This window comes from Anabrus simplex, chromosome X (genome assembly GCF_040414725.1).
Source record: "Anabrus simplex isolate iqAnaSimp1 chromosome X, ASM4041472v1, whole genome shotgun sequence".
In the NCBI taxonomy this organism is placed as follows: Eukaryota; Metazoa; Arthropoda; class Insecta; order Orthoptera; family Tettigoniidae; genus Anabrus; species Anabrus simplex.
In genome coordinates this window covers 133628411-133652080 of record NC_090279.1, presented here as the reverse complement: position 1 = coordinate 133652080, position 23670 = coordinate 133628411, and the positions used below count along the sequence as shown (strand labels likewise).

The following is a 23670-nucleotide window of genomic DNA, read 5'->3' as shown; positions in this document are numbered from 1 at the left end:
TACTATTACACTGTTCACGCAACTAACGAAAAGAAAATATGTGTACCTCACTACACGAAAAACGAACTAAGACACACACACACACACTACGCAAAATACAGTAGGCCACTGTATAAACCAACAGCAATATACGGAAAGAAATTACGTATAGTTATTACGTGGAAATCTTTTCTTTATAAGACAGACATACATAAACAATGAAATGAGATACACATGCGGTTGTATGCTATACAGTCACGGTGCTCCCGTGATGACGTCACGAGCAGGACGAGTGAAAACTAACATCTACTGCACAACCCATCTGGGCCACCCGTGAGCGGGATATTGCACTCAGTGCCGCCAGTGCCCTTTTCAGTAAGTGTCTCATACTACGATTGTAGACATTACGAATGTGTTCAACTACAACTCTCCCCACAGTTGTGTATTTTAGTATATATGAGTGTTACAGTGTGATTTATTACAAGTATTGGAACTGTGTGATATAACAAGCCCATTCCCATTTCAAGTAGCGGAGGAAGTGTCTCACACTCTGTAGTTGTCACAAGTAATACATCCTTTCCTAAATTCAGCCTGTTCTACTGACTGTTACAAATCAAATTTGTTCTTCAAGAGTTTGTTTTAAGTGATTAAACAACATTCAAATATCGGGTTTTGTTTTAAGTGGCTGGTATGTTGTTGTATAAGGCCAATTCTACAGCTTATTCCGCTAAGGAAGCTACGGATTTTCTTCATTGAGGAATTGTGTTTTATGTCTTTTTACACTGCGTCCACAACCTCTAACATATTGTCGGTAATGTTCAAGTTCAATAATGTACATTTGCTAAATGCATAGATCTTAAATGAGAATATTAGAAGTTAATATTAATCCTTCTCAGTTTCAGCATTCTACATATTTTTAATATTTAAAGTTATTAATTTTCTTAAATTTTATTTTTAATTAAGCATAAAAAATGAATACGCATATAACTAGCTTGCTTTAGAAAACTCCCAGCCTTTGCGTTGCAAGTGCCTGCAAGTTGTGTGTAGTAGCAATCTATCATGTATCTAAATTTGGTGGAATGAGGATTTTTTTTCTGAAGAGCAACGCAGATCAAGAAATGCGGATGGTAGTTAGACAAAAAATTGCAATATTTAGTGTGTAATTTTAATTACCAATATTGTTTTGCTGTGTTATTTACCTCTGTGTGCAATTTTATAATGAGGCTGTGAATGTTGAGTTGTTCATTACTCTGTATGATGCGACATATGGAAGTAGGGTTCAAATTCTTGAGAGGTTTCCATTTAGGATATCTGTATCTTGTTTTATCAGTGTTGTTATAGAGATTCTTCTGTATCACATCAATACCCCGCAGCAGCTATTTCTGGTAATTTTTTGTGATGATTTAGGTTACAGTAGGCTGTCTCTCTGATTTATTGCTGTGTAAATGATTTTCAGGAGTGAGTGGTGGTGAGATTGCGTGGGGTCAAATACTAGTATCTGCAGCCCTGAAAAACGTTTCCGTGCTTTCCCCATTTTATCATTAATTAACCTTAATTAATGCCACTGCATACCTAATCTTAACCCTTTACCTTGGAGTTGTCAGTGCAACAATAAACTGCTGGCAGGAATGGAAGAACAATCTTCAGGAATAAATTCTGGCTGTGGAAACTGTAAACGGTATTCAGAACAAGTAAACACGGCACAGTTCAGTATTGTCCCCTATAGTAAAATATACAAAATACAATTGAGCATAGTTTCCTTTATAGCCTACATAGAAATCTGTTCCCTGGCAATGTGTAAGAATGGACAAAATTAGCCACAGGAACGAAGCTTGTATTACCTGTGGGAGAAATTGTAGTATTCATTGTTTGTGCCATATGTTTACATTTACAGTAAAATATCACAAAGTGACTAATGAACACTGCAATTGGGTGAAATGAATTCTCTGGGGCACTACTCGAGGTATTCAACATATAAAGTTAAAAATTTCATGATTTTCCCGTATTGAATAGAGAAACACACAATATTAAACACAAGGAAGGATCCACCTTTCAATACTCCGTTGTTAAGTTGTGATCACTTTGTTAATTGTTTTTAGACATTTATGACTTAATTTTTGCACTGCTTTGCCAATTGGCTGATGATGACACTTCAAATGTGTTGAAACCGGTCTCAAACGAACAAGTTGTAACCTCTATTTGGTTCAACTTAAAACGGAGTATTGAAAGGTGGATCCTTCCTTCTGTTTAATATTGTGTGTATTCAACATAGACAATTTTCGTACCACCTGCGAAACAATAAAAACTGCTGAACATTTAAACCACTTGTTTGACATGGAACTCCCTACAAGGGGCTCTCTGTTAAACACCACTTGGTTGTGTCATTAGACATGACATGCATAGAAAAATAAAGAAAAGGCACTTAAGTAAAGTTTGCTGGCATTGTTCGATGAAATGGCCTGATAGCAGTATTGTATAAACTTTTGTCTTCATTTCAACAGAATTTTCTTCATTTTCCATTTCCAGTCTTCTGGGTAGAAATGTGAATCAAGAACCTCCTCACTTTTTCTCTCTCCACCACTCCTTTCCTTTCTTGAATATTTTTTCTAATTTTACTCCACTCTCCTCTGTACTCTCCTTACCGTATCCATTCACCAGTTTCTGGGCATTCTCCGATGTCATTCTCCTATGACTTTCTCTGTAAATAGTTACTGTGGAACTCTATCCTCTTCCATTCTCATCATGTGTCCATACCATTTCAGCTTATGTGTCTCTATCTTGCCTTTCAGTTCAGGGAATCCATTTCACTCCCTCATTTCTATGTTTCTGACTTTATCCCTTTATGCCCTCCCTATTATTTCTCTAAAGAATTTCATCTTGGCCTCTTGCATTCTGCGTTCATGTATTTTTGCTGTCCATGGTGTGTAATACATTGGGTGCAAAATTTTCTTGCATTCCGTTGGATGTCCCAGTTACAGACTATACATCTCACACATTGGTAAAACTCATTAGCTTGTTCAAGTCTCTATCCAGTTTCTTAATTTATTTTCCCATCTTCTTCAATTATTCTTCCTGAATACTTGAAGCTTTCCACAACTTCTAATGGTCTTCCATTTACTTCAATATTCCCAATTCCTTCTCTATTACCTCTCGTCACCACTACTATCGTACTCTTTTCCATACTGATTTTCGTTCCATATTCCTCCATCTCCTGATTCCTTACATTATCTTGTTCTTGTCCTTCCATTTCATCTTCTCCACACATTACTGTCTTATCTGTAAAGAGTGAGGCCTTTGCCTCCTTGTTTCCCATTTTTTTGTTGTATACTCTTATGGATTTCATAAATGATTGTAATTAAGATTGGACGGGATAAAACACATCCATTTTGAAGTTCTGTTTCTACTTTGAACCAGTTTGTTTGTCCTATCTTAGTATTCATACTACTTACTCACTTTTCGTTCATGGCTTTTATAATATGTTCTTCACCTCTCCCTGCCTTCTTTTTTATCAATGCATCCGAGACCACTTGCCATGGTACACTGACATATGCCTTCTCAATATCGATAAATATCATCACTGAATCGAGCCTAAATTCCCATCTGTTCTCCGTCATGTTCTTTAGGTTGAATAGATTAAAAACTTTTAAAATTATGTTTACACTGAATATGGAGTATGACACCATATGTAAGTGAAACACAGATAATAACTGGTGCCAAGAAAAACAGAGTTTGAATCCTTTTAAATGCTGTGTTATCAGAAGTTCTTGAAGATCATTTTGATAGAACATGTCTCAAATAAAGAGATAGTGAATAAGTTTAATGAGAGGAGAATTGTTTGAGAGAATTTGATCCTGAGAAGGAAAATTTTGATAGAACACATCTCAAAGAACTGTGAACTTGTTCAGTTAGTTTTGAAGCCGATTGCAAAGGATAAAAATGGTAGGAAGATTCCAGTATATGGACCCCGGTGATCAGAGTGATATGCAAACCGTACAGTCACCGAATTTTCAAGAAAGGTCATCTTGTTGCGGGTTCAGTTGCATATAAAACTGTATGTTAGATAGCTATTAATACGATATAAGGTGTCATGTAATCCTTTTTTTTTTCGCTATTGGCTTTACGTTGCACCGACTCAGATATGTCTTATGGCGACGATGGCACAGAAAAGGGCTGGGAGTGGGAAGGAAGCGGCCATGACCTTAATAAAGGTACAGTCCCAGCATTTGCCTGGTGTGAAAATGGGAACCGACGGAAAACCATCTTCAGGACTGCCGACAGTGGGGTTCGAACCCACTATCTCCCGAATACTGGATACTGTCCGCACTTAAGTGACTGCAGCTATCAAGTTATTATCTATAAGCTTCATTTCTGTATTGATTGGTATCACACTACAAAGATAATTTAAAAGTCACCACCTTATCAATACAAGATTTATTTACTTCAAAATTGGTAAATTAGGTCAAGACTGGTTTCGACCCCTAAGGGATCATCTTCAGTTGACACATATATAAAAAAGATATTTACAAAAACATCACATGTAAAATATTAATCTTTCAGTTAATTCAATGTTGGTGGGTACATCTTAGTTTTGAAAGTATGTGTGTGAGATTTATAGGCTCACTATGTCTAAATTATTGCGTATATAGGTCCTATACTTCTTTATATACAGTGTCAAAATTATTACATTCAATATAATTTATCTATTTGATGAAAACAATAGGAAATTGCTTTCTAAAATGGTAAAGTGTGTACATTTTTAGTTTAAAAGTACATGTTGTTTTTTACATGTTGTCATGTTACAATTTATATTACAAAGTATAAAAGAAAATAATTCTTGCATTTGTGCACATTGATAATAGTGAGACTATTGTAGGGTCTTCAAAAATATACCGTTGTTTGAGGTATGTCACTGTATATCTGCTTTTTGAAATGTCAATAGCCTGATTACATTCTTATATATAAGTTATGAAGTTTCACTTTTTATAGTTCGGTCTAATGGAAGAAACATAGAATAACCTTGTTAATGTAGATTCTTCATGACTAAAATGGTATATAGTACCTTATTAAAATAGATCCTTAATACTAAAATACAAGTATGTGGTACCTTCTGTGCTTGTTTTATATATTAAAATAGGGTTTACATTTATTCACATTAGTTCTATGGTTTGTTACCATTTGTAAATTTATGGTCTAATATGAAGGCCAGTTGGAAATATTTGAAGTTAGTCTGATGGGAATATTTCAATCCCTTGTTTATATTGTTTATTTTTGCCGCTTGTTTGGTACAAGCATGGGATAATCTTGTTAAAATGAACTCTTCCTAACTAAAATATTGGTATATGGTAGCTTATTAAAATAAATTTTTGCATTAAAAGTGCTAATTTGTAGTGCTATATGTACACAATTTTCAAACGTAAGAAAGGGTTAACATAGGTTAATAACAGTACTATGGGTTGTTACCGTTTGTGAGATTGTAATCTGATATAACTGGTCAGTTAGAATGTATAAAATGTTTACATAAATAAGACCGGATACATACTTATACTATACTGCTTTGCCTCTTTTTACAAATGAATTACGTAGTGTAGTATAGTATTTGTTGCAATTTTGTAAGCTGCTGCTGTTGTTGGAGGTATCTTGAGATTCTGTATGTCGTTAAGAAAACATTTTTCTTCTTTTCGCGTGTCGTTACCAGTTAAATGGGTGACGATCGTGAAATGGAGTACGTTTGAAATGTCGTGCGTCTTGATAGAGTTGCACAACAAACGTGCAACATTTCAAACGTACTCCATTTCACGATAGTCACCCATTTAACTGGTAACGACATGCAAAAAGAAGGAAAATGTTTTCTTAACGACATACAGAATCTCAAGATAACTCCAACAACAGCAGCAGCTTACAAAATTGCAACAAATACTATACTACACTACGTAATTCACTTGTAAAAAGAGGCAAAGCAGTATAGTATAAATATGTATCCGGTCCTATTTATGTAAACATTTCATACATTCTAACTGACCAGTTATATCAGATTACAATCTCACAAACGGTAACAACCCATAGTATTGTTGTTAACCTATGTTATCCCTATCTTACGTTTGAAAAATGTGCACATATAGCACTACAAATTAGCACTTTCAATGAAAAAATTTATTTTAATAAGCTACCATATATCAATATTTTAGTTATGAAGAGTTCATTTTAACAAGATTATCCCATGCTTGTACCTAACAAGCGGCAAAAATAAACAATATAAACAAGGGATTGAACCATTCCCATCAGACTAACTTCAAATATTTCCAACTGGCCTTCATATTAGACCATAAATTTACAAATGGTAACAAACCATAGAACTAATGTGAATAAATGTAAACCCTATATTAATATATAAAACAAGCACAGAAGGTACCACGTACTTGTATTTTAGTATTAAGGATCTATTTTAATAAGGTACTATATACCATTTTAGTCATGAAGAATATACATTAACAAGGTTATTCTATGTTTCTTCCATTAGACCGAACTATAAAAAGTGAAATTTCATAACTTATATATAAGAATGTAATCAGGCTATTGACATTTCAAAAAGCAGATATACAGTGACATACCTCAAAAAACGGTATATTTTTGAAGACCCTACAATAGTCTCACTATTATCAATGTGCACAAATGCAAGAATAATTTTATTTTATACTTTGTGATATAAATTGTAACATGACAACATGTAAAAAACAACATGTACTTTTAAACTAAAAATGTACACACTTTACCATTTTAGAAAGCAATTTGCTAGGGTTTTCATCAAATAGATAAATTATATTGAATGTAATAATTTTGACACTGTATGTAAAGAAGTATAGGACCTATATACGCAATAATTTAGACATAGTGAGCCTATAAATCTCACACATATACTTTCAAAACTAAGATGTACCCACGAACATTGAATTAACTGAAAGATTAATATTTTATATGTGATGTTTTTGTAAATATCTTTTTTATATATGTGTCAACTGAAGATGATCCCTTAGGGGTCGAAACCGGTCTTGACCTAATTTACCAATTTTGAAGTAAATAAACCTTGTATTGATAAGGTGGTGACTTTTAAATTATCTTTATAGTGCAGCTATCAAGCTCGGTGATGTAATACCAGGGGTCCTTTGACTATGATCTTGATATCGACAGATAAGTTAAATTATATTTCCTATGGAAGTGATCACTGTTTTAGAAATCATATAAAACTGCAGGTCCTTAGCTTTGATTGAAGTATCAGTCATAGAAAACTTGAGGTCCTCTAGGTATGATCATAATATCAAGTGTCATGTAAAATTTCAGGTTTTTTGGTATGATCATAATATTGATGTTCATATAAAATGACACAATTGTTGCTTAGTTTGTTGACAAAAACCATAAGTATCAATGACATCAATAAGGTAATATATTTTTCTGGCTTATGTTTCAGTGTATGGTCAGTGGAAGTAATCAACCATACCAGTACCTTCTAACTACTTCAGTTTGCAGTGCAAAATGGACCTGGAAGCAAAAATCAAAGAGGAACCAGCCTGGCTTGAAGGAAAAACAACTGCATCACTTGTAAGTCTCATTCCAGATAACTTTATAGAGGTCAGAAATTAACCCTTAATAGCTGAATAAGTTGGGCAGGGGCATAATTTTCTATGTGCTTCCTCAGTATTAACACCAGCAGTCACCAATTGCTGAATGAGCATCTATGCGTAGTACAACTCTGTTTTGCTTATTTGTCTGGGAATACACCACAACGCACTACACAAAGCTGCCAACTCTTAGGAACTTAAGGTTGGGCTTGGATTAGTCTGTACTTTTTACTGTCAGTATCGAAATTACTTTGGTTTAGGGGTTGCACTTTTTTATTTTTCCCCTCTGATTAAAATAGAGGATGGTTGGCCAATTGTACTTTAAAAAACTAATATCCTCCTAAACTACTGCACCAGTATTAGCACCACATGTTAAAAATTATTACTCCTACCATAATTAGTGTAGAAGAAGTTAAATCACAAATCTTTCATTAGTGTTTTTGAGCCTGGATACACCAGTCTCCTAAACAAAATGTCAACACAAGTGTGATTATTCTGGGTTACCCTCACAATGTGCTGGAAGATATTATTATGTGTTTTAAGGAACGAGCAGATTTGCCTATGACATCCGGGGAATGAAATAGCTCAAAATCTGAATGTACATTCTCTCAAAATAAGTAGTTTGCTCAGATGTTGAATTCTTCTAGAAAGACAGAATAGTGTTTAGTTCATTTTATCGTGGTTTCCCATTTTCACACCAGGCAAATGCTGGGGCTGTACCTTAATTAAGGCCACGGCTGCTTCCTTCCAACTCTTAGGCCTTTCCTAACCTATCATTACCATAAGACCTATCTGTGTCGGTGCAGCATGAAGCCCCTAACAAAAAAAATGTTCATTTTATTCCTCAAATACAGGTCAGATTCTATGTTATATAGAGAGCCATGTCTAAGGGCTCTAGAATGTATGATTTCTGAGAATGATTTCTTTTATCTGCCCCTTCTTAGTGGGCTCTGACACTTTAAGGACTTAAGGCACATTAAACAAGTTTTTTTCTTTCCTCTTTGTCATTATTTTCCTGTCCTTTTTGTGCATCCTTTTCATCCATTCCTTAGTTCAGCTTCTCTTCTCTTCTGTATTGAATGTGTTAAGTTGGCATATTCTAGAACTTGTTACTTTAATTCACTTTTATTAGTTACTTAATTTACATGAGAACGTAAGCTTTTAATCACAGTCCCCCCTGTAATGCTGACAAGGTTTTATGAATCTAAGAGTGAAATTTAAATGTCCCGTAGTAGATCATAAAAGATCTTCTGAAACTGCAGATATTAACTCCAACACTGCTGATTCTCCACTGACAGTGTCCTCATCCCCTCAGCTCCTCACAGAACACTAGATAACATGCTTATAGTTTTGCAATATTTCATTTCTAGCTGCTTTGACTTTGGGTTACATCACATCTTTCACTGTTATATGACTGTGATAAGTCTGATTCTTTCATGTTTATGTTTTTCATTATACACTTGGAAGCATTGAAATTTGCTGTTTCAAACAGAACTGTATTAATGTTTTATGTAGCCCCTGTAGTAGAGAATGTGATTCCATTATTTCAAGTAATTTTAATCTGTCTATAAACAAACTCTATGCCGACAACAAAAAATCATTTAGAAATGTAACGCTTCTAATTGGTTCAGACAACTTTTATCATTTGATTGATATGATTGATCATATGAAAACAGTTCATACAATTTAGTGTTTATGCCTATGGCTGCGTCCTTCCAAATTCTGTGTGAGATAGCCCCCACTCCATCTCTGGTTTTATATCTTCTGGTATGGCTAGAAAACGTTTGACATTTTATATTTTGTTCTCAGTCTCATCCTTTCTCTGACATAAGGAGTGAGCAAGAATAGAAACACCATTCTCAGTACAGCCTTTGGTTATAACAATCCTCTGCTGGTAGAAATCTTCCTTAAACATTAGTGAAATTTTGAAAGTAACTGTAATACTGGAAATTAATGAATTTAGATGCTCATTTGTAGGTGACTGTATTTGTAGATGTGTGTTATGAGCATACCTAATATTTCTTATTTTCACAGGAAAATTTTGAACATGTATCAGAAGTGATAGCTCTGAAAGAAGAAGTTAAATCAGAGTTAACCGAGCCAGAGTCATCGCAGGAAGACTCTCTTGAGGTAATGTATATAATTTGATAATCCATCGTCAGATAATGGAAATGGATAGAAAATAGCTCAACAGATACCAGGGTTTGATCCATCTTTTTAGTGCACATGATTGATAGTCATACCGATAATATACTTTTTTATGAGATTGATTGTTTACATATCTAGTTTTCACTTTTCCTTCAAGTTGTTCCACGATCTTGCGTTATGAATTGTGTAGCAGTTAGGATTATTCCAAAGAACTCTACTTTATGTCATTTGGTAGCTGGTATCATTCCTACTAATACTTTTGAATTTGTTAATTAGTTTTGAACACAAAGTAGCTGAAAGGTACATTCTTTTGTTACTGTTACAGAATATTTTACTAGTAGTTTCCAAATGAAACACCTTTGTTATCTTATTGATTATATTTATTGTTTTCTAAATAATACAGTAATTTATTGATACAAGTTGCAGGTGATATGGTTGTTTACTGTGATTGTTTGCTTGTATACTACACACATTGTAGCCATCTCCTGGCAAGTGAAAAATATTCTTTTTCTCCCTAATGTGGTGTGTGATGGTACTAGTCCAATGTGACTTATAATATTTGTACCGGGAGGTGCACCTCAACCCCGCACATTGAAAAGAAACGCCTTAGGGAACACTATCTATCGAACAAAACATGAAACCACTAATGCATAAAGTTGGGACATTGATCAGAAGATGTCACTACTGAATAACTGAGTATGTTATTTTAACGTTTCCTAAACTGACTGGATTTCTTTGCTTTGTTTTGGTGTACATCAAAAAGTTTGAATTTTTCTCCATGGATGTCCCCACTCAAAGCTACGGTCATGCACTCTGGTGCAAGGTGGAATAATTACTGATTTAAAGAAGTTTTGGGTTTATAAGTTTATTCAACTAAATTGACTTTCATTTATTTTGATACTTCAATGTTTTGCAACACTTCCTTCTCATCCCGCCAGCTTTGAAGTCTGGCCAATCACAAATTTTCTGTATTTATTTTTCAGCCAATCATAAGCTTCTTGTAACTTTTTGAGTATCAAATAAAATGAGAGGGTGTGGTCAGATTTTGCCCAGAGCCTTTTCGAACTCTCCCGTCGGGTATAAAAGCCGCAACTTTTTCTAGTTACCTTGTCTTATTCTCATCAAATTTCTGAGTGTGTGTTAAGGCAGGAGACCTAATTCTTTGGCAGGCAGAACGTCAGCCCAGGTAATGGTCACCAGTTTTCTATATCTGTAGCTGTCTCCTTAAACTCACAGGAGGGGAAGCTTCTAATGTGTAACTATGTAATCATCTGTTTTCAAAAATGTAAGCTTTCATTCTGCTGATGTAAAATTTCATTCAGACTTAAACTGTAAATTGGGGATAGAGAGTGTGTTACCCTCTCGAATTCCCCTTCAGTTTATCTCGAGGTGACTACGATTTTGTAACCTTTTTCTTCTGTAAATCACTCATTAACTTCTCTTTCGAGTCACCTCAGTTGTGTAGAATTAGCCTCTGCATCATTGGGCCACAAGCCCAAGTAGGGTTTCAAAAGTTGGTTTTCAAGGAGTGCAAGTTTACGACTGCATACATTTTGAGTTTGGACCAGTAATATAACCTATTGTTCTCTTCCATGAAGGCCCAGTAGTATGGGTACTAGATACCGCTGTGTAAAGGAATTGTAGGTTGTGCCTAGAGATGCCAGAAATTGTATAGTTTTGTGTAATGTTTCCTTGAGTAGGCTGTAAGGAATTGGGAGCACAGCATCCTTGGTTGAATTTAAAGAGCATGTAAACTCTTGTCTGATATTGGTGCAATTCTCAGTCGGGCCTTTGGAAGGCCGTATGTGTAACGTTTTTTGCAACTTGCTCTGGAACTGTGTCTTGGGAGATATCTCTCATTATCTAACCAAACGCAACATTTGTGACGTTGTAAACTTGTACATTGGAGCTGGAAGCTCAAAACTTGTAATTTACAACACTTGGATTTCTATTCTTGTTTGCTATTTTGTACCTGATATTTTGTTCCTTGACCGTGTGAAGAATTTTGTTAAATTTGAGATCTGAAAAGAAATATAACCTTTGTTTTAAAGTTTAAATTAATCTTTGATATCGTAGATAGACCCATTAATGCTGACACTTTCTTTCACCTCTCGGCGTTCCACAGATAATCTCGGAACAATATTACTTAAACATGCAATGAATAAATAAGCCATTGAAGAGTTATCTTGCCTTTGTGTTTCATACTTCGTAAGGGATAGTGTTTGTAAATAGACCTTGTAAGTTCACCATTACTCACCTGAACATTCGTTACATGAATAATTCATCATTACCAGGATGCACATTTGATCACTGTCATCGTCCACTTCATAGCATGCGTGTCATCTTCTTTTACTATCACTATGTTGCTATGGGGTATTTCATTGCCCATTTATTGAGATATTCATTTCACCATCTCATCCAGGAGATCTGGGTTAGCTGCTGAAAATATAGCCATGTGGGCAAGGTTGTGATGAGAGAGGAAGTATAATCATGACCAGAGAGTGTAGTAATTGGCTCTCCTATAAGGAAAGGGGATGTAGTTAGGTAAGAAGTGTCAAAAGGTTCATCATTTAGCTTTGGTGAGTGGATGTATGTGTTTCAAGAATGGTACATTCTTTGTTGGTGAAGCGATAAGAATCCATCACTTGTCTGGGGCGTTAAATCAGACTCATGACAGCTGCTTCCTAGATTTCACCAAAGTGTGGTGTTGGAGGAGGGATGAAATGCCACATCAGTCCCATGCCTGCAGTTGTGCGAAGAGTTGGTTTTCTGAAAGGGGATGTAGTTAGGTAAGAAGTGTCAAAAGGTTCATCATTTAGCTTTGGGGAGTGGATGTATGTGTTTCAAGAATGGTACATTTTGCAGGATGGCCTTGATTTCTGTAGCTGCTCCATTGAAGTTTGTGCCATTATTGCTGTAAATGTTTAGGGGTTGACCTCTATGAGAACTAAGTTGATAAAGTGCGGAGAGAAATGTTGTTGTGGTGAGATCGGGTATCATGTCTAAGTAGAGAGCCTTATTAGCTGGCAGTCTGGTCTTGTTTGATTTCACACAATTTTTTTATTAGTTTTGGGCCAGCATAATCTGTTCTAGTTTTAAGGAAGGGGTATGTCGGGGTTAAAGGCACCATTTTGGTATTTCTCATTAATTATTCCTCTATGTAACACTTTGCATAAAGTAATCAGGATCCTGATTTTTATTCCCCCAGGCGTGAGATTACGGCTGATGATGCGTATGCAATGGGCGAAACATAAATTAGTATGACACGATGTAACACCTGAGATGTGTATGAGTGTGGCTTCTTTCTGTTCCCCTTTCTGAAGAGATCCTAAACTTATCTCTCAGAGTGTTGAGTGCCAGGATGAAGTAGTCCAAGGTGTTCTGCCATCATAATTATATTTGTGAGGTGATACAGAATTTCTAATATTTCCAGTCCGCTAGTATTGGAGTATTGTGCAGTCATCCACTGACAAGAAGATGGCCTTCTTGATTTATGGATTAATAGTCTTTATATGAGTTGTTAGTTTCCTGCACAACATTAATATAATATTTGTGTGAAGGGTTCAACTCCGATACAAACAGTGGACTTTAATTTCACTCCATTGGTTGTTTACAAAAACCTCAGATAATTATATGTTACAAATCTCATGACTGGTCCATATTGAAATGTACATTAATTCAACGAGGTTACAAAAGTTTATTGAAATCCTCGTATTCAATACACATTGGGTTCTTAAAATTAAGAATTTCATCTTGTCATACTAATTTAAGGGGACATGTTTCGCCCATTGCATGTGCATCATCAGCTGTGATCTCATGCCTAAGGGATTAAAATCATGATCCTGATTACTCTAGTCAAAGTGTTACATAGAGGACCGTGTGTTATAAAAAGGAGGAAACTTAGTCCCATGCCTGCAGTTGTGTGAAGAGTTGGTTTTCTGAAGGTTGTTTTACAGATAGATCTTGATTTATTTAGCTACTCTGAAGAAGTTTGTGCCATTATCGCTATAAATGTTCAGCCTACAGCCAACAGCGCATAAGCTCAATGCTCTGCCCATCTCCTCTCCTTCGCCACACCCCCTTCCCTCAATACCACACAGATACAATACAAGAAGTGCAAGTGTCATTTGTTCTGACGCTACAAAGGCAACTAGTTCATACCAGAAAGGTTGACGGTGTAGGTAAACGTATACACAGTGTTTTTCACAAAATTTAACCCTTTTTTCTCTGATCATAAATATCGTTCTACCCTCCTCTCATACCTGATTCTTCATTACACATCCCTCAGTAGTCGGTTTCAACATTGAAGCTGTAGCCAACTTCAAGCATGAGCGTCTCCACTTGACTAATTCGACAAAAGGAGGTTACCACATCAACTAGTAAAAACATACACAGCAACACATGGTCATGAAACTTTTTTCACTTTAACGAAAATAAAAAGTGAGTGGCCTCCCCATACAAATATGGGTTTGATGCTGCTTGTTGTTTTAAGGGGCCTAACATCGAAGGTCATCGGCCCAAATAAGGGTTTAACAGGGTGTCCACCTGCATGGAAAACCGCAAATCAGGGAATGTCAGAGAATTCGATTATTAGCGGGAAAACCACGAAATGTCAGGGAATTCAGAAAATATCTGGAAATTCGTTCTTCGGCCAGATAAAATGGACACACCTTATTTATCCCTTAATAGAAGCACATTTTTTAATTTTTATAACACTAATCTTGGGTAGGCTTATGTCTTTTATGCCAGGAATGAATTGTAAAGGAAACTGAATAAACATTCAAACAAAACCAAGTGTGATATTGAATGTGAAGTAACCAATAGCTTCAGTAGCTATATGGGTAGCCTATAGCGCTCTGATCGGTTGATCCAATTTTCAATGTTTTGATTTGCTTACTATTGTATATTCTGTGTTGTTGCTGAATGGAGAGGCCTATATTGCGTTTTCAGCTTTCTAATAGCTTAAATATATGGCTTCCACAGCGAAATATGCACATAGACAACAGATGACTCTGTTTGTTTCCTATGTAATGACGTTTGCGATAGTCACTACCTCGTAAAATGTAAAAAGAGACAAAAAACACTGACTGAATGCAGGTAAGTGTGAAAATCACTTGAACTTAATACTTATTCAAGTGCTTATTGCTATTGCGATTATTATTATTATTATTATTATTATTATTATTATTATTATTATTATTATTATTATTATTATGAAATGTGCTGATGTAGGTAAACCTTGTGTAAATGCGTAATGCATCGTGACACCATTCGGGCCGCACCATGTTGAGTTTCTAACCTATCTGATGAAATGGTTCGTCACGGACGTGGGTGAGTGAGGCTCCTCAGTAATCAAGTGATTTGGAGGTGTTATACAGCAGTGGAAGTGATAAAAACTTGTGGCAGTGTTACGTTTGTATTTATGAATCATACCAACACATTTTTTCGGTATTGTTCTTTTTCTTCCAAATTTGCATTGTAAACAAAATGGGCCGCCAAAACAAGAGACTTAAAGGCCCAGCCACTACCATCAATGCCAACGTAGACCACCTCATGAAGTGCACGCTGGATGACTTTATTAACTCGGACAGCTTCCTTAAAAAAATTGTGCAGGCCATTTTGACCTGCATAACAGAAATGGTTATAAGAGAACTTGAAAAAAGTTTAATATTTAATGTCGAAGCATTTTCAGAGTAAACTGAAAATCTTGATAAAAAGGAGGTGGAAATCCACAAAATGAAGGAGGATATGGACTCCAAATGTTATTCATTGGAGCAATACAACAGGAGGAATAATGTTAGATTTTCGGCATCCCCAAATGTTTGAACGAAAACTGAGATGAACTAGTGCTCAGCATGTGCAAAGCAATAGGTGCATATGTTACACTTAATGATATTGAGAGGTGTCACAGACTAGCTCCTTGATCACCATGGAAAACAAGACCTATCCTATTCAAATTTGTGTCTTATCACTCATGGCAGAATGTCTTCACTAGGAAAAGGAAACTGAAAGGCTCATCCACAACAATCTGTGAAGATCCTACAGCTACCAGAATGTCCATCATGACGACAGCAATCCAGTGTTTTGGTTTTAAAAACACTTGGACTGACTCAGGAGATATCATAATTAAGAAGGCTGACGGGATGAAATTAAAAGTGTCTCAGTTAAAGGAACTTCCTATGGCATAAGCTTCTCTTGCAGTGCTATTTGATCACTTGACTATGTGAGTCCAAACCCATCGTTTACCGTAAGTCACAGCTGAGGAGCTAGCTTTTTTTATTTTTTCAAGTAAATTTGTCTATCTATCCATTTACTGTATTATCTATCTGTCTAAATATCTATTCACTTAATCTGTCTTCTTATCCTACCCCCTGTCGATCTACATACTCTTTAATAAAATTTTCCTAACTCGTTCTCTTGTAAGTCAGGCCTCCATATTACGTGTACATAGTTCTAACGTCAACACTACGTAGAAAAAGCTCCTACTTGAGTATTCTGTATGCCTAATCTGCTGTTGCACATTATCACTATTATTATTACTGACAATTTAATTACCTAAAATATGTTAATTGCTGACCGTTAATAGGGTGTAGTCACATGCTGTGTTTTAATTTCGTTTTAGCAATTGGCAATGCATACCACAAACAGCCATAATCCCTCTGACCATAGCAATATTTTCCCTTGCCACACTTCCCATTCCCCAGCTATCCCATCAACCTGTCTACCTGCTAGTCCATTCACCCTAATCTCCCCCTCCGTGAAGTTACAAGTCACATTGTCCAGTCAGCCCTAAATAGACATAAAAGCACACTTCACTTATGTCACCTTAGTGTCAAGAGTTTAGTTTCTCAACTCATATAGATGAACTAAGTATGTCATAGATAGAAAGAGATCCACCTAATCAATACTAATTTATTAAAATTTTCTTCTTAATAACAGGACCTGTTTCGACTCTTCACAAGTCATCCTCAGCTGTCATGTACATTCACATTAGAATACATTTTTTTAATAGTTGTACCTTGCCCATAAACATTTCATATTTGACTGACATTAGGTAATGTGTTTCAGAGTGAATAATACTGTTTTTATGTCTAAGTTTAGAAAACTATTATATATTAAAAAGGTACCACTTTTTGAACACATTAAAAGGATCACAACGTATGATAAAACTTTGCTATGTACATATGACCTTGAATTATATCATTAACGTTCAAGTTTTACGAGTAAAACAGTTCCTAGAATGACTTTGTCATATTGCGTTGTTTTTTGTCTTAAGGTCTATATTGCTTAATTTGACAAGGTATAAGCCTAATATAAAGTATATTATAAAAGCATATGCAGCTACATTTAAGCACATTTTATAGACCTTAAGACTAAAAACACAGCAGGCACAATTTACCAGTCGATGTTGCGCCGAGATATCGATGTGGACCTTTCTTCAGAACATACTAATGCACATATCCTATGAATATAGACTTCCTATATCTAGTCTTTCAAGGTGTTCTGGATTTTATGGACGTGAGTGTAATTCAATCATTCACAAAATTTACCAACATCAATAAGTAGATCAGAAGCGATAAGAATCTGCAACAGCAGAAAGTAATAGAAAATATTATTTCAAGAATGAAGACCCTCTGGAAATGAAATTAATATTTAAAAAAGTTACTTAAAATTTTATGATTGAAGTTGATTAATTCCTGGCTGGAAACGTCTCACGATTGGCCCCTTTACCACCCTTTAGGGTTTGGTGGGATCTCCCCTTTAAGTTAGACATTCCGGAAGGAATATCCCTTGCAAGGTGCACCATGATGAAAGTAAAGATTCCTCTTGCAAGCAGCATGATGATTCCCCTTGTTCCTTATCTTGCAGGCTTGTCGTAACAGTAGGCTTCCTCTCTCTCTCTCTCTCTCTCTCTCACAAACACACACACTCACACAAACACTCTCTCTCTCTCACTCTCTCTCTCTGTGTGTGTGTGTGTAACTGAAGCGGCACATTGATATGTGTTCCAACCATGCCTATTTAAATGTCAGTCGACACTTAACTTGCGGGTTCAGATGATTTATGCATACCACACGTGTTCTGGAATTAATATAGTCGTGGTTATGTCTTGTAGAAGACGAAATAAAGTGTTCCCTTTATGAGACATTACAACTAATAAACGTCTCTTGGAGAAGAATATCTTGTAGAATTGTAGTGGGAAAGCGAAGTGAAGTTGTGCTCTAAAGTAGAGCAGTATTAAATCAGCAGTGTAGGAGCTGAGTAAGTTGAGCGTCGATTACACACTGCTTTTATCCGTTCTCGGCCTAGAAAGTGTGATTAGTTGGAAACCAATCATAATTTTCTTCACGTCTTCTTAAAATATCATGGTTCAAAACTGTTCTTGTGAAGAGTTCTGAAAACTTGCCGGGCGGTGTTAGCCTTGAAAATGTTAACTGTTCATATCTGTTGCATGCTAACCTCCTGACCAATAAGAGAAAAGGAGTGAATCGCCACACGGCCATGCAGCAATGAGCCTAAAGGCGAATTTCTCCAATGTTATCAGATCCTGGCCATCACCACAGCTGTTGTAAATGACCCACTGACCGAATTAAATAAGGCTTTTGCGGCAAACTCAATTTTATCTCCAGTTATGCCATTTTCGATTACAATATGTTGTAGGTGAAAGATTTCTTTCCACAGTTTGCACTGCTGTATAAATGATGCAGAAGTATTAAAAGTGTATTATTTCAATATATTGATGCGGAATTAGTAAAATTGGTTTGTAGAAATCCTGTGTGATGTGTGAAAACTGCATTTGCACTGTAAAGTGTTGTGTAGAACTTTAAGGTGAAACTATCTGTAGACTTGTACAGTGCTTATGTAGTGTCATTCTACATTGTTAACAGTTAACTTCTCTGAGATGTCCAGCTATCTTTTAGCTGTTAATGTTAATACTATAATTGGTTTTACAGTAAAATAATGATAATCATAACATTTAGTATTTGATATTTCACCCAAGTGTCATTGAAATGTGTTTGATCCAACTCTGTCTCCTCACTTTTGGAGATAAATTGACCTGTGAGTATTTCTCTATGCCCAGATACCTTTGATCCATGATTCCCGTTTACAGCATATACCCTGCAATTTATTAGTATTTTCGTACACTTCTCTTCCAAATATTCCATGCGATAATTCTGGACGTTGGTTTATCTTCACATATATGTGTACTTTGTTTCTTAATATGGATAGATCTGTGTTGATGTAGGACAGTCAAAATTCATAGAACTATTGTGATAAAACTTTTTCTTGATTGTTGTCTCTTTTTCTTTGTCCTTCAGTGAGAGACGTTGCTAGTTGTATCGTGTGGTACCAAATGTTCACATTGTCAAGAAATGTTAGTTGAAGTGAATTGTTTTACTCTGACTGAAGTGCTGTTAGGTTCAACTTGCATTAGCTTGATCACCTCAAGAATCATGTCTTTGGCTGTTCTTCTGAGTAAGGTTCTTTCATGGGGTTACTTTGGAATGTGTTGCAAGAATATAAACATAAATTTGGAAGCATTGTCTAACATAATTACAATGCCGATAAGCTTGATAAGTCTCTTAAAGGGATTTTTGTTGAAGGGCATACAGAGAAGCTGCGAAGAAGTAAGGGCCACCTCGATCCTAGATCCGAAGAGCATACGTAGGCAGCCCATCTTGACTTCAAGGGAGGAAGGCATGCTCTGCATAGAATTTTGGGAATCTACTTTACTCTTTACTTTTCCAAAGTAACCCCATGTATCGTAAAATTTTGGACGTGTATATGAAAACTTATGTCCAAATGTGCATGTACATCTGGGGAACTGTGAAAGCTGAATTTCTAAAATAAAAACTTACTTTTTAACGTATTGTTTGAAATTACATATTAATATACTCTCACAGTAAGTATTTGAAGAGAAGGAATTCAAGCAATTGCTTCCTTGTTGTACTGAATAACTGGCCATTATTATGGCCTGCATTTGTAAGATGCTGGGCTCGAACCCCCTGTCGACAGCCCTGAAGTGCATGTTTCACATTTTCACAGCAAACAAATGGTGCGAATTTACCTTAATTAAGGCCACAATTGCTTCCTTCTCATTCCTAGCCATTTTTAGCTCATCATCGCCATATGACCTATCTGTGTCGATGTGAAAGAGAAAAGGTAGAAACCATCAAATAAACAATATGCCGTAGGTTATGTTCAATTGACTTTCATTAATATGGCTTAAATTTATGATTATAACTGGCCACTGTTCTTTGACTGATAATTACATTCAAACTATTCACGTTTTTGTCTCTTTGATGAATCAAGGAAACTAAATTTTATGTACATAGTCAATGAATATTTACATTCTCATAAGTTCCATAAATTCATACTTTAGGAATATTTGTTGCTTCAGTTAAACTATTGTAGTTAGGATACATCTAAATGTGGCCTAGAATTATTGTAGAATAATTATTTTATTAGTAAATATCATTCTTGCTTTATTATTACTTAATCTTTTCATTCTATTGTTCCTGTTAACCTGTTGCAATTTGGATAATGTAAGTCCGGTTTAGAATTGAAGTGTAGCTATGTAATTAGATTTTAAGTTGCTCGCTTTGGAAAGGACAGAAATCTCATGACATCAAAGATGTCTGTGAACTTATCTGCCAGGTTACATCCAGCAGGAATGGTGTTGATTTCATTGTGTGCGCAAGCATGCAAGATTCAGTTGCTGAGGTTCAGTGCTATTCCGACAGCCTTATGTGAATTACATTTGACGTTGCATCCTCTCGAACTTGTGTTTTCTATGTCACAATCTGGCTGTGATGACCTGGATAAGGAAGAGCATTGGCAGGAACTACGAGGTCATGTTGCAGCGTATCCTGAAGATGAGTTTCCACTTCTCTGTGATGACCTTAATGCGCATGATGGTCACTAAGAATTTTTATAGCTGCCATGGTGGTAATACTTTTGGTACCTGATATGATGATGGAGCTCATATTTGAGGTTTCACTTGTGGTGACTGAAGCAAGCAAATTGACCTTATCGTTGTTCAGCACCGTGATCTACGACGAAGAAAGGATGTGAATGTCATATCATCTGACTGTATTCCACCTCTGCATAAGGTAGGCATAGGGGATTTAAGGAACTCTATGCCCCTGAGAACATCAAGTGGTGGAAGCTTAAAGACTAGAAGGAGACCCTAGCAACATCAAAAATTTTCCTCTTGTTGATCTTAATGCATTTGACAACATGTAGACACATTCTACAGATCTTTATCTGCAACCGTCACAGTAAACTTGGGTACGATATAACCTAGTTCCTCTTGTATTGAATATCTAACATTCCTATGGATGATTGCAGTCCAAGAAGAGTTGTAGGATAAGACGAAGGCAAACTGTATATAAATCTCAATCGAGACGCACTCACTGTAATGACCTGTGTACAAGGTGTATCAGAACTATACTGACAGAGAAATCAGGGATGCTCTTCGTGGAATGTTGAGAATGATGGTGCAGTCAGATTCTCAGGGAAATGTTTCCTTTTGAGGAAATTAAAGTGACCTTGTTACTTCCGGTCATGCAGTTCAGATTGATGAACTTGCTCTATTTGCTATGTCAGAGAGTCAGCCGCTGTGCATCAGAAAAAAGGGAGGGGAAGTGAAATTTGGAGAAATAGGTAATTCTCGATGCGAATGCACAAGTTTCTCGTTCTTTTCGCATAGTCGCTTCCACACTCCGGTAGGCACTGTACAGTTTGTTCTACACGAATTGACTACTATGTGAACCCTATAGAAAGAGAAGACATTTTGTAACAAGAATACAGGCAGCTTTCCAAACCGTTCGCCACACACTACACATCCTGGACTTAGTCCATAGTCACTCACAACTACGCCATAGTGAACTATACACCAAAGTAGAAGGGGGCCTTATTGAACATACACTGTAATCAAATCATTCGGCGTGTTGATTCCTTCATTCAGTATTTCCTTGAGTTTACAATATTATGAGGGAAGGAATACACAATCCTCGAGCATGTTAATTATTATAGAATATTACTGCGACAAACAGACGAGAGGAGAAACAATCTGATGCTTTCCTTGACTAACATGTGTGTCTTAAATACAGTGTGTTCTTTAACTGTGTGTGCAGTTACGGCTATTAGATAAATGGACTGTGGATATTGCCTGTTAGAGATAATCCTTTCGAAGTTGTATGAGGAAGCATTATCTCTGTCTGCTCATACACTCCACAACACCTCCCTAACCCTGTCTTCCCTGAAAGGCGGCAGCAGCTCTTCAATTTCAATCGCGCACCACGAAGTAACAATTTAACCTCATTTTCTCAAAAATATAATTTTCCCCGCCAGTCTGATTGAACCATTATTCTTAACATAATACGAAGAGCATCCTTGAATTTTTTCGGTGTAGTCCTGATAAACTCTGTACACCACTGCACAAGGGAAGAAGAAGAGAACTGTTTTCCATCTGACGAAAATTGACACAAGTATTGAGCACACTGTCTGCATTAGAGACAAAGATGACCAGTGATTAGAGGACAAACAAGAAATCCTCAATCATTGGCAACAACATTTGTAGATATTTCCTGCATTGAATTACCACATCACCCTATTCCTGATGGTAAGTCCCATCTTATGCATCACATCAAAGGAAGTGGAGAGTGCCATTAGGAGTATGAAGGACCAAAAAGCGCCAGGACCGGATGACCATCCAGCAAACTTCTGGAAGATGAGGCAGTTTAAAGAACTCATTATCAACTGGCTGACAAGCTTATTCAGTGCCAGAGTTGACTCTGGCTCTGTTCCCAGTCATTGGACTGTAAACATCCTTGTGCCTATTTTTGAGCAAAATGACGATTCAGCAGAATGTGCAAATTACCATCCAAATTGCACCCAATTGTACATGAGAAGATCTTTTAGAGTAGCCTTCATTATTGACTGGGTGAAATCGCCGGCATTATTGCTATCCAATGCATCTTCATTAAGGGTGTTCTAACAACTCATGCAATTTTCACTGCCAGAATGCTAATTGAAAAGCACTGAGAGCACCACCCGGCAGTGTACATTGTCTTCCTTGATACTGGAATTACTTTCAGCCGTGTTACTACGGCTTGTTGCTGTGTACGGTGTTGAATGTTGACAGATTTAGAAAGGTATGAAGTAGCAATTACACAACATGAGAATGTGTATACTTCATTAGTCGATGGGCATCGCAGCCGTCACTCGTGACGCATAGGATATGTCACCAATGGTTTGGTCATGTCCTTTTGCAGTACCTGACGCAGTTGACAATTTCACCTAATCCTTTGAAATTACTTTACAATATCCACTATAAGGAACATTGAAGGTAATATACAAAAATTTAAAACTAGAAATGCTGCTGAGATGGGTAAAACTTCTGGGCATATACGAAAGTCAGTTCTTTGAGATATTGATTAGAGTATGTATGAAACAGCTATACCAGATGAATGAATAGTAGCACTCTGTGTATAGAGAAAATGTGCTAAACTTAAGGCTTGTAATTACACAATAGTCGTCTTGACTTGTGTTGCATGCAAGCTCTTGGAATGCATTCTTTCTGATTATCTTTCACACATTTAAGAAATTACCAACTGGCTCGATAGAAGGTAGTTCAGGTTTAGGAAATATTATTCCACTGAAGCTCATCTTGTGGATTCCAGCAGGATTTAGCAGATATATTAGATTCAGGAAGTCAAATGTATCACGATTGACATATCTAAGGATTTTCTTAGGGTAGATCTCGGGAAACTACTGACAAAAATTAGTGCGTTTGGGATAGATAAAACAATGGCTAAATGGGTGACTATAAAGATATGGCCAAATTATTAAACATTAAAAATTTGAGAATTGAACCCATGAGATGTTACTAATTTTTAAGTTCATGACATTAGTACTTGGTATG

The 23670-nt window shown here is 36.2% G+C and overlaps 1 long non-coding RNA gene across 1 annotated transcript; it reads left to right on the top strand.

The window, feature by feature from the left end:
- Positions 1–301: 301 nt before the first annotated feature.
- LOC137503170 (uncharacterized) lies at positions 302–9722 on the top strand. Its single transcript, XR_011019084.1, has 3 exons — positions 302–354; positions 7442–7572; positions 9627–9722. It is a non-coding gene; the product is annotated as an uncharacterized lncRNA (long non-coding RNA).
- Positions 9723–23670: the final 13948 nt, after the last annotated feature.